Below are 11329 nucleotides of genomic sequence, written 5' to 3'. Positions count from 1 at the left end.
AACCTGAAGGTGAATCAAACAGCTTGAAGGTACAGCAGAAGACAACCCCGAGGTACAGCAGAAGATAACCTGGAGGTACAACAGAAGACAGCATGGAGGTACAGTAGAGCACAACCAGGAGGTACAGTATCAGACAACCTGGAGGTATGTATCAGACAACCTGGAGGTATATCAGCAGACAACATGAAGGTACAGCAGTATACAACCTGTAAGTGCAGCAGAAGATGACCTGAAGTGGAGCAGAGGACAACTTGGAAGTACAGCAGAAGGCAACCTGAAGTTGGAGCAGAGGATATCTTAGAAATACAGCAGAAGACAACCTTGAAGTGCATCAAACTAACTGGAGGTACAGCAGAAAACAACTTGAATATACAGCAGAGGACAATTTGGAGGTTCAATAGAAGACAACCTGGAAGTGCAGGAGACAGACTGGAGGTTCAGTAAAAGACCTGAAGGTGCAGCAGAAGAGAACCTGGAGGTACAACAGAGGACAACCTGGAAGTATAGCAGAAGACAACTTGGAGGTACAGTAGAAGACAACCTGGATATGCAGCAGAAGACAACCTAGCGGTACAACAGAGGACAACCTAGAGGTACAGCAGCAGACATCCTGGAAGTACAGCAGAAGAAAACCTGTAGATACAGCAGAAGACAACCTGGAGATGCAGCAGATAAAAATCTGGAGGTGAAGGAAACAGTTTGAAGGCACAGCAGAAGACAACCTAGAGGTACAGCATCCGACAACCTAGAAGTACAGCAGAAGACATCCTGGAGGTGCAGCAGACATAAACCTGGAGGTGAAGCAAACAGCTTGAAGGTACAGCAGAAGACAACCTAGAGGTACAGCACTATACAACTTGTAAGTGCAGCAGAAGATACCCTGAAGGTGGAACAGAGGATAACCTAGAGTTACATCCGAAGACAATCTGAAGATGGAGGAGAAGACAACCTGAAGGTGAAGCAGAGGACAACCTGGAGGTGCATCAGTAGACAACCTGGAGGTACAGGAGAAGAAAACCTGTAAGTGTTGCTGAAGACAACCTGAAGGTGGAGCGGAGGATAACCTAGATGTACAGCAGAAGACAATCTGGAGGTACAGCAGAAGACAGCCTCGAGGCACAGTAAAAGACAACCTGGAGGTACAGTAGAAGCAAAACCTGGAGGTGAAGCAAACAGCTTGAAGGTACAGCAGAAGACAACCTGAAGGTACATCAGAGCACAGCCTGGAGGTGCTGCAGAAGAGAAACCTGGAGGTGAAGGAAACAGCTTGAAGGTACAGCAGAAGACAACCTGAAAGTACATCAGAGGACAACCTGGAGGTGGAACAGAAGACATCCTGGAGGTACAGCAGAGCACAACCTGGAGGTACAGCAGCAGACAACCTGTAGGTACAGCAGCAGACGACCTGGAGGTACAGCAGCAGACGACCTGTAGGTACAGCAGAAGAAGACCTGTAGGTACAGTAGAAGACGACCTGGAGGCACAGTAGAAGACGACCTGTAGGTACAGTAGAAGACAACCTGGAGGTACAGTAAAAGATAACCTGAAGGCACAGGACAAGACGACCTGTAGGTACAGTAGATGACCTCTAGGCATAGAAGACGACCTGTAGGTACAGTAGAAGACAACCTGTGGGTAGAGTAGAAGATGACCTGTGGGTAAAGTAGAAGACAACCTGGAGGTACAGTAGAAGATGACCTGTAGGTACAGTAGTAGACGACCTGTAGGTACAGTAGAAGACAGAGGTAAAGTAGAAGATGACCTGTAAGTACAGTAGAAGACGACCTGTGGGTACAGTAGAAGACGACCTGTAGGTACACTAGAAGACGACCTGTAGGTACACTAGAAGACGACCTGTAGGTACAGTAGAAGACGACCTGTAGGTACAATAGAAGACGACCTGTAGGTACAATAGAAGACGACCTGTAGGTACAGCAGAATACAACCTGTAGGTACAGCAGAATACGAAGATTAGGTACAGCAGAAGATGACCAGTAGTTACAGCGAAACACAACCTACAGGTACCGTTGAGGACATACTGTAGGTTCAATAAGAGGCAACAGGTTACTATATAGTAAGGCATATCAAGGGGTCATAAATAATGGCAGTATTGTTGAAAAAAAAAGAATTATCATTATATAAGATCCCATCTTATAACACGTTATAGGATACTATAAAGAGACTTAATATAAACCTTATACCACGAAACATATGAAAAACGTACACGTGAGTGAAATCCACTGGTCTAAAAGATAATGATAGACTCAGCCTATGTAACGCAGCACAGGAGGAAACATTAACAAAGAGTGAACTGTAAGAAATATATGATCAAATCTTCCTAACATTTCTATGCTGACGTCAAAACCATTTTGAAGTCGACGTCATCAGGCCGACCTAATCATGGAACAGTGACGTCAGAACATCAGGTGACGTCACCAACATATATAAATACAACGTGTAAAAAAAATTGAGATGAAAACTTGGGCTGGAATCCAGAAGTGTGTTAACAGGTCTGAGGCCTACGGCTCCCACCCTCCCACCCGCTCACGGTCTCGGTGTCTCCATGTACTTCATCCTACCAACCAAATATGTTGACGTCTTTTCTGATAATATACTCTCTATATCAGATAAAATTATCTATTTCTTCATCAAAATGGTCATACAAAGTTCATTAAGAGTTTCTTTTAAATAGACGTATATGAAAAAGTAAATATCTCGATACGTAATCACGTAATCAAAGTATATTCTTTATGCTCATATGTAAAAATGTACAGCTTCTACGTAATGTATAGATAACATAACTATTCACTCGTATCGTCTATAAATTTCACCAGAAGTAAAGCATAATAAAGATTTGACGATGAATCATATGGCAACAGCTCCACCCACTTGCGTCCTGGGTTTCGTTCAGTGATTCACCGCCAGCGTCAAACATGTCTTATGATTTCAACGAAAACTTACTTACCTCGTCCAGGTCATGCAGCGTCCTCAGCATGACTTCTCTATCCAAATGTATAGCAGTATAATACTTTGACCTCCATTTGGCTGCCTCTTGTGACGAACGCTTGTTTGTGTGTGATCTTCATGGCATCGACAACTGAATGTTTACACTCTCTGAATGTCTTGTACACCAGATGAAGACGCTTTAGGATAATTAGCCATTGTTCTTATATCCACTGGTATGTCGACAGTTCTCACACCGTAACACTGTCAAAAAAATGGGTTTAAAACCATTGTACAAACACAGACACACACTGGATAAATCCTTAAGCCACCATTGCTCTGGGTCAACTGACATAAACATCTGACGTCACATATTTGAACGACGGAGAATGTATTTGAGAAGGATAACTACCCTAGATTACTATAGGTTTTATGAAGGCGTTAATATTGCCACCACTAAATCTATCTTATGGATAAGCTCGTAACTTGTAAAGGAGAACGTGTAGAGAACGGTTAGGGTAAAAAAAAAGACTTTCTCCTAGGTGACATATTAAGTAAAATGTGCTTAATAGTAAAGCGAACTTATACTGATAATGAAGTGCTTTGATTTTGATCATTGTATTAATATGTGTACTATCTTTTATGGTGTTATTGTGACCATTAACACCACCTTTTCGAATCTCAAATTTCGGTGGAACCTATCATCTCTGCCGAAAATATCAAAAAATGTCATCAGAGGAGATATCAGACGCAGAGCAGGTGATTATTGTAACGCTATCTGATCGCTGAGGTAGAGTTCTATATATCACTTTCATGATAGACTGGCACCACACTAGTCTAGGAGAGTAACATTTTCCATACTGATCTTTTTCGATTGGACAGATATGCCAGCGGCGTGATCAAAGCGCCATCCTCTAGAGACGCAGATAACACGTATGACAGCCAGTGATAGAAAATATCAGAATTGAACTTAACACATGATACCTTATACCTGTGTTCACTTGTGGAGCCCCTCTGTGAGTTAAGCTACCTTGGGGCGCCAGGCACTATATTAAAACCATTAATTCCTCACACGTAAAGCATGAAATTATAACACTATACACAAATCCTATATAAGCTGATCACGGAGTCGATAGCATGCTGGGTTAACTTATAGTAACGCTAATGCGGAATGCATGTTTCTAGATATTTTAATGGCTCGATCCCCTCCAGCATTTGGCGCCATAATAGTCGCATGAATAATCAAAGCAACTCATATGTTGGGCAAAAGCACATCCAGTTGTGAAGTGTCTAGTTCACGAAGTGCATATAAAGGGTCTTGTCATCACATGTGACTTGCACTTTGTGCACTGAACATAATGAAGGATTCATCAGGATAGCAGTCCTCCAGGTCCTCTGGATATGCCTGTTGCAACCTTGCAGCCATTTGACGTATTTCAGTGGCATAAATTCCCTCAACAGTGCTCACGCTAGTCAGTACACCGACACTGGTATTGACAGCAGAATGAAACCTGTAAGTGTAGCAGAAGGCAACCTGAAGTTGGGGCAGAGGAGAACCTGGAGGTACAGCAGATGACAACCTGGTAGTATAGCAGAAGACAACCTGGAGGTACAGCAGAAGACAACCTGGAGATGCAGCAGAAGACAACCTGGAGGTACAGCGGAAGACAACTTGGAGGTACAGCAGAAGACAACCTGTAGGTGCAGCAGACGACGACCTGGAGATACAGCAGAAAAAAACGTGAAGGTCAAGCAAACAGCTTGAAGGTACAGCAGAAGACAACCTAGAGGTACAGCAGAAGACAACCTCAAAGTGAATCAAACATCTTGAAGGTACAGCAGAAGACAGTCTTCACCTGGAGGCATAGCAGAAGATAACCTTGAGGTGCAGCAAAAAGCTTGAAGATATAGCAGAAGACAACCTGAAAGCGAAGCAAACAGCTTGAAGGTACAGCAGAAGACAGCCTAGAGGTACAGCAAAAGACAACCTGAAGGTACAGCAGAAGAGAACCTGGAGTTACAGCAGAGGACAACTTGTAAGTACAGCAGAAGACAGCTTGAATTAGCAGTAGAGCACAACCTGGAGGTACAGCAGAAGATAACCTGGAGGTACAGCAGTATGCAACCTGTAAGCGCAGCAGAAGATAACCTGAATGTGGAGCAGAGGATAACCTGGAGTTACAGACGAAGACAACCTGGAGTTACATCAGAAGACAACCTGGAGGTACAGATGAAGAAAACCTGGAGGTACAGCAGAATAATACCTGTAAGTGTAGCAGAAGACAACCTGAAGGTGGAGCAGAGGACAACCTGCAGGTACAGCAGAAGACAACCTGGAGGTGCAGCAGAACACAACCTTGAGGTATAGCAGACAAACTGGAGGTACAGCAGAAAGCAACTTGAATGTACAGCAAATGACAACTTGAAGGTTCAACAGAAGACAACCTGGAAGTGCAGGAGACAGACTGAAGGTTCAGCAAAAGACCTGAAGGTGCAGCAGAAGAGAACCTGGAGGAAGAGGAGAGGACAACCTGGAGGTTCAGCAGATGACAACCTGGTAGTACAGCAGAAGACAACCTGGAGGTACTGCAGAAGACAACCTGGAGATGCAGCAGAAGACATCCTAGAGGTACAGCAGAAGACAACTTGGGGGTACAGCAAAAGACAACCTGTAGGTGCAGCAGAAGACGACCTGGAGGTAAAGCAGAAAAAAAACCTGAAGGTGAAGCAAACAGCTTGAAGTTACAGCACAAGACAACCTAGAGGTACAGCAGAAGACAACCTGAAAGTGAATCAAACAGCCTGAAGGTACAGCAGAAGAGAGCCTTGAGGTACAGCAAAAGACAACCTGAAGGTACAGCAGAAGAGAACCTGGAGTTACAGCAGAGGACATCCTGGAAGTACAGCAGAGGACAACTTGGAGGAACAGCAGAGCACAACCTGGAGGTACAGCAGAAGATAACCTGGAGGTACAGCAGTATACAACCTGTAAGCGCAGCAGAAGATAACCTGAATGTGGAGCAGAGGATAACCTGGAGTTACAGACGAAGACAACCTGGAGTTACATCAGAAGACAACCTGGAGATACAGATGAAGAAAACCTGGAGGTACAGCAGAATAATACCTGTAAGTGTAGCAGAAGACAACCTGAAGGTGGAGCAGAGGACAACCTGCAGGTACAGCAGAAGACAAGCTGGAGGTGCAGCAGAAGACAACCTGAAGATGCAGCAGGAGAAAACCTGGAGGTATACCAGAAAATAAACTGAAGGTACAGCAGAGGACAACATGGAGGTTCAAAAGAAGACAACCTGGAAGTGCTGGAGACAGACTGGAGGTTCAGCAAAAGACCTGAATGTGCAGCAGAGGAGAACCTGGAGGAACAGGAGAGGACAACCGGGATGTACAGCAGAAGATAACCTAGAAGTGCAGCTGGAGACAACCTGAAGGTACATCAGTATACAAACCTCTAAGTGCAGCAGAAGATAACCTGAATGTGGAGCAGAGGATAACCTGGAGTTACAGCAGAAGACAACCTGGAGGTGCATCAGAAGACAACGTGGAGGTACAGAAGAAAACCTGGAGGTACTGCTGAATAAAACCTGTAAGTGTAGCAGAAGACAACCTGAAGGTGGAGCAGATGACAACCTGGAGGTACAGTAACAGACAACCTGGAAGTACAGCAGAAGACAACCTGTAGGTGCAGCAGAAGACAACCTGGAGGTACAACAGAAAAAACCTAGAGGTGAAGGAAAGAGATTGAAGGTACAGTAGAAGACAACATTGAGGTACAGCAGAAGACAACCTGGAGGTACAGTAGCAGACAACCTGGAGGTAAAGCAGAAAATGACTTGAAGGTACAGCAGAAGACAACCGGGAGGTACAGTAGAAAAAAAACCTGTAGGTGAAGCAAACAGCTTGAAGGTACAGCAGAAGACAACCAGTAGGTGTAGCAGAAGACAACCTGGAGGTACAGCGGAAAAAAAACTTTGGGGTGAAGGAAATAACTTGAAGGTACAGCAGACGACAACCTCGAGGTACAGCAGAAGACAACTTGGAGGAACAGCAGAGCACAACCTGGAGGTACAGCAGAAGATAACCTGAAATTACAGCAATATAAAACCTGTAAGTGCAGCAGAAGATAACCTGAATGTGAAGCAGAGGATAACCTGGAGTTGCAGCAAAAGACAACCTGGAGGTACATCATAAGACAACCTGGAGGTACAGAAGAAAACCTGGAGGTACAGCACAATGAGACTTGGAAGTGTAGCAGAAGACAACCTGAAGATGCAGCAGAGGACAACCATAAGATTCAACAAAAGACAAACTGAAGATGGAGCAGAAGACAACCTGGAGGTGCAACAGAAGACAACCTGAAGATGGAGCAGAAGACAACCAGGAGATACAGCAGCAGACAACCTGGAAGTACAGCAGAAGACAACCTGTAGGTGCAGCAGAAGACAACCTGGAGGTACAGCGGAAAAGAGCATTAATTTACAGCAGAGGACAACTTGGAGGTTCAAAAGAAGACAACCTGGAAATGCAGGAGGCAGACTGGAGTTTTCAGCAAAAAACCTGAAGGTGCAGCAGAAGAGAACCTGGAGGTACAGCAGAGGACAACCTGGAAGTACAGCAGGAGACACTTTGGAGGTACATCAGAACACAACCTGGAGATGCAGCAGAAGACAACCTAGAAGTACAGCAGATGACAACCTGGAGGTACAGCAGCAGACAACGTGTAGGCGCAGCAGAAGACAACCTGGAGGTGCAGCAGGAAAAAACCTGAAGGTGAAGCAAATAGTTTGAAGGTACAGCAGAAGACAACCTAGAGGCACAGCAGAAGACAACATGAAGGTGAATCAAACAGCTTGAAGGTACAGCAGAAGACAGCCTTGAGATACAGTAAAAGACAACCTGAAGGTACAGCAGAAGACAACTTGGAGGAGCAGCAGAGCACAACCTGGAGGTACAGCAGAAGATAACCAGGAGGTACAGCAGCATAAAACCTGTAAGTGCAGCAGAAGATAACCTGAATGTGGAGCAGAGGATAACCTGGAGTTACAGACGAAGACAACCTGGAGTTACATCAGAAGACAACCTGGAGATACAGAAGAAAACCTGGAGGTACAGCAGAATAATACCTGTAAGTGTAGGAGAAGACAGCCTGAAGGTGGAGCAGAAGACAACCTGGAGTTACATCGGAAGACAACCTGGAGATACAGATGAAGAAAACCTGGAGGTACAGCAGAATAATACCTGTACGTGTAACAGAAGACAACCTGAAGGTGGAGCAGAGTACAACATGCAGGTCCAGCAGAAGACAACCAGGAGGTGCAGCAGAAGACAACCTGAAGATGCAGCAGGAGAAAACCTGGAGGTATAGCAGAAAATAAACTGAAGGTACAGCAGAGGACAACTTGGAGGTTCAAAAAGAAGACAACCTGGAAGTGCTGGAGACAGACTGGAGGTTCAGCAAAAGACCTGAAGGTGCAGCAGAGGAGAACCTAGAGGTGCAACAAAAGCAAACTTGTAGGTGAAGAAAACAGCTTGAAGGTACAGCAGAAGACAACCTAGTGGTACAGCAGTATACAACCTGTAAGTGCAGCAGAAGATAACCTGAATGTGGAGCAGAGGATAACCTGGAGTTACAGCCGAAGACAACCTGGATGTGCATCAGAAGACAACCTGGAGGTACAGGAGAAGATAATCTGGAAGTACAGCAGAAGAAAACCTGGAGGTGCAGCAGAAGACTACCTGAAGGTGCAGCAGAAGACAACCTGAAGATGGAGCAGAAGACAACCTGAAGGTACAGCAGAAGACAACCTGGAGGTACATCAGAAGACAACCTGGAGGAGCAGCAGACAAACTGGATGTACATCAGAAGACAACCTGGAGGAGCAGCAGACAAACTGGAGGTACAGCAAAAACAACTTGAATGTACAGCAGAGGACAACTTGGAGGTTCAACAGAAGACAACCTTGAAGTGCAGGAGACAGACTGGAGGCTCAGCAAAATACCTGAAGGTGCAACAGAAGAGAACCTGGAGGTACGGTAGAGGACAACCTGGAAGTACAGCTGAAGACAACCTGGAGGTACAGCAGAGGACAGCCTGGAAGTACAGCAGAAGACAACCTGGAGGTACAGCAGAAGACAACCTGGAGATTCAGTAGAAGACAGTCTAGAGGTACAGCAGGAGACAATCTCGAGGTACAGCAGCAGACAGCCTGGAAGTACAGCAGAAGGCAACCTGTATGTGCAGCAGAAGACAACCTGGAAGTGAAGCAGAAGACAACCTGGAAATGCAGCAGAAAAAAAACCTGGAGGTGAAGCAAACAGTTTCAAGGTACAGCAGACGACAACCTCGGGGTATAGCAGAAGATAATCTTGAGGTAGAGTAAAAGACAACCTGGAGGAACAGCAGAGCAGAACCTGGAATATAGCAGAAAATAACCTGGAGGTACAGCAGAAAACAACATGGAGGTACAGCAGCAGACAACATGGAAGTACAGCAGCAGACAACCTGGAAGTGCAGCAAAAGAAAACCTGTAGCTGCAGCAGAAGACAACCTGGAGGTACAGCAGCAGACAACCTGGAAGTACAGCAGAAGACAAAATGTAGGTGCAGCAGAAGAAAACCTGGAGGTACAGCAGAAGACAACTTGGAGGAACAGCAGAGCACAACATGGAGGTAAAGCAGAGTATAACCTGGAGGTACAACAGTATACAACCAGTAAGTGCAGAATAAGATAACATGAATTGGAGCCGAGGATAACCTGGAGTTACAGGAGAAGACAACCTGGAGGAGTATCAGAAGACAACCTGGAGGTACAGGAGAAGGAAACCTGAAGGTACAGCAGAATAAAGACTAAGTGTAGCAGAAGCCAACCCAAAGGTGAAGTAGAGGACAGCCTGGAGGTACAGCAGAAGGCAACCTGGAGGTACAGAAGAAGACAACCTGGAGGTACAGTAGAATAAAACCTTGAGGTACAGCAGAATAAAACCTGTAAGTGGAGCAGAAGACAACCCGAAGGTGGAGTAGAGGACAACCTGGAGGTACAGCAAAAGGCAACCTGGAGGTACAGAAGAAGACAACCTAGAGGTACAACAGAAGACAACCTGGAGGTACAGCAGCAAACACCTTGGAAGTACAGCAGAAGACAACCTGGAGGTGAAGCAAACAATTTGAAGTTACAGCAGAGGACAACATGGAGGTACAGAAGAAGACAATCTTGAGGTGAAGCAGAGCACAACCCAGATTTACAGCAGAAGGTAACCTCGAGGGACAGCAGTATACAATCTGTAAGCGCAGCAGAAGATAACCTGAATGTGGAGCAGAGGATAACCTGGACTTCCAGCAGAAGACAGCCTGGAGGTGCATCAGTAGATAACCTGGAGGTACAGGAGAAGAAAACCTGGAAGTACAGCAGAAGACAAACTGGAGGAGCAGCAGACAAACTGGAGGTACAGCAGAAAACAACTTGAATGTACAGCAGAGGACAACTTGGAGGTTCAAAAGAAGACAACCTGGAAGTGCAGGAGACAGACTGGAGTTTTCAGCAAAAGACCTGAAGGTGCAGCAGAAGAGAACCTGGAGGTACAGCAGAGGACAACTTGGAGGTACATCAGAACACAACCTGGAGATGCAGCAGAAGACAACCTAGAAGTACAGCAGATGACAACCTGGAGGTACAGCAGCAGACAACGTGTAGGTGCAGCAGAAGACAACCTGGAGGTGTAGCAGGAAAAAACCTGGAGGTGAAGCAAATAGTTTGAAGGTACAGCAGAAGACAGCCATGAGGTACAGTAAAAGACAACCTGGAGGAACAGTAGAGCACAACCTGAAGGTACAGCAGAAGATAACTGGAGGTACAGCAGAAGACAACATGGAGGAACAGCAGAGCACAACCTGGATGCCCAGCTGTAGATAACCTGGAGGTACAGCAGCATACAACCTGTAGGTGGAGCAGAAGATAACCTGAGTGTGGAGCAGAGGAAAACCTGGAGTTACAGCAGTAGACAACCTGGAGGTGTATCAGAAGACAACCTGGAGGTACAGAAGAAAAGCTGAAGGTACAGCAGTATAAAAACTGTAAGTGTAGCAGACGACAACCTGAAGGTGGAGCAGAGGACAACCTGGAGGTACAGCACCAGACAATCTGGAAGTACAGCAGAAGACAACCTGAAGATGGAGCACAAGACAACCTGGAGGTGGAGTAGATGTCAACCTAGAGGTAGAGAAGTGGACAACCTGAAGGTACAGCAGAAGACAAGCTGGAGGTGGAGCAGACTAACTGGAGGTACAGTAGAAAACAACCTGAATGTATAGCAAAGTACAACTTAGAGGTTCAACAGAAGACAACCTGGAGGTACAACAGAAGACAACCTGGAGG

The 11329-nt window shown here is 45.6% G+C and overlaps 1 long non-coding RNA gene across 3 annotated transcripts; it reads right to left on the bottom strand.

Moving 5' to 3' along the window:
• Window positions 1–723: 723 nt before the first annotated feature.
• LOC139767386 (uncharacterized) lies at window positions 724–9484 on the bottom strand. 3 transcript variants are annotated; one of them, XR_011717058.1, is made up of 3 exons: window positions 9234–9484; window positions 2966–8648; window positions 724–1428 (listed from the first exon to the last, which is right to left on the bottom strand). It is a non-coding gene; the product is annotated as an uncharacterized lncRNA (long non-coding RNA). The 3 variants fall into 3 exon arrangements; XR_011717060.1 differs by lacking the exon at window positions 724–1428 and adding an exon at window positions 1455–1877; XR_011717061.1 differs by lacking the exon at window positions 724–1428 and adding an exon at window positions 1829–1946.
• Window positions 9485–11329: the final 1845 nt, after the last annotated feature.

This window comes from Panulirus ornatus, chromosome 61 (assembly GCF_036320965.1).
Source record: "Panulirus ornatus isolate Po-2019 chromosome 61, ASM3632096v1, whole genome shotgun sequence".
Classification (NCBI taxonomy): domain Eukaryota; kingdom Metazoa; phylum Arthropoda; class Malacostraca; order Decapoda; family Palinuridae; genus Panulirus; species Panulirus ornatus.
Note: the sequence above shows the minus strand (reverse complement) of the source record. Positions and strands in the feature narration are given on the sequence as shown.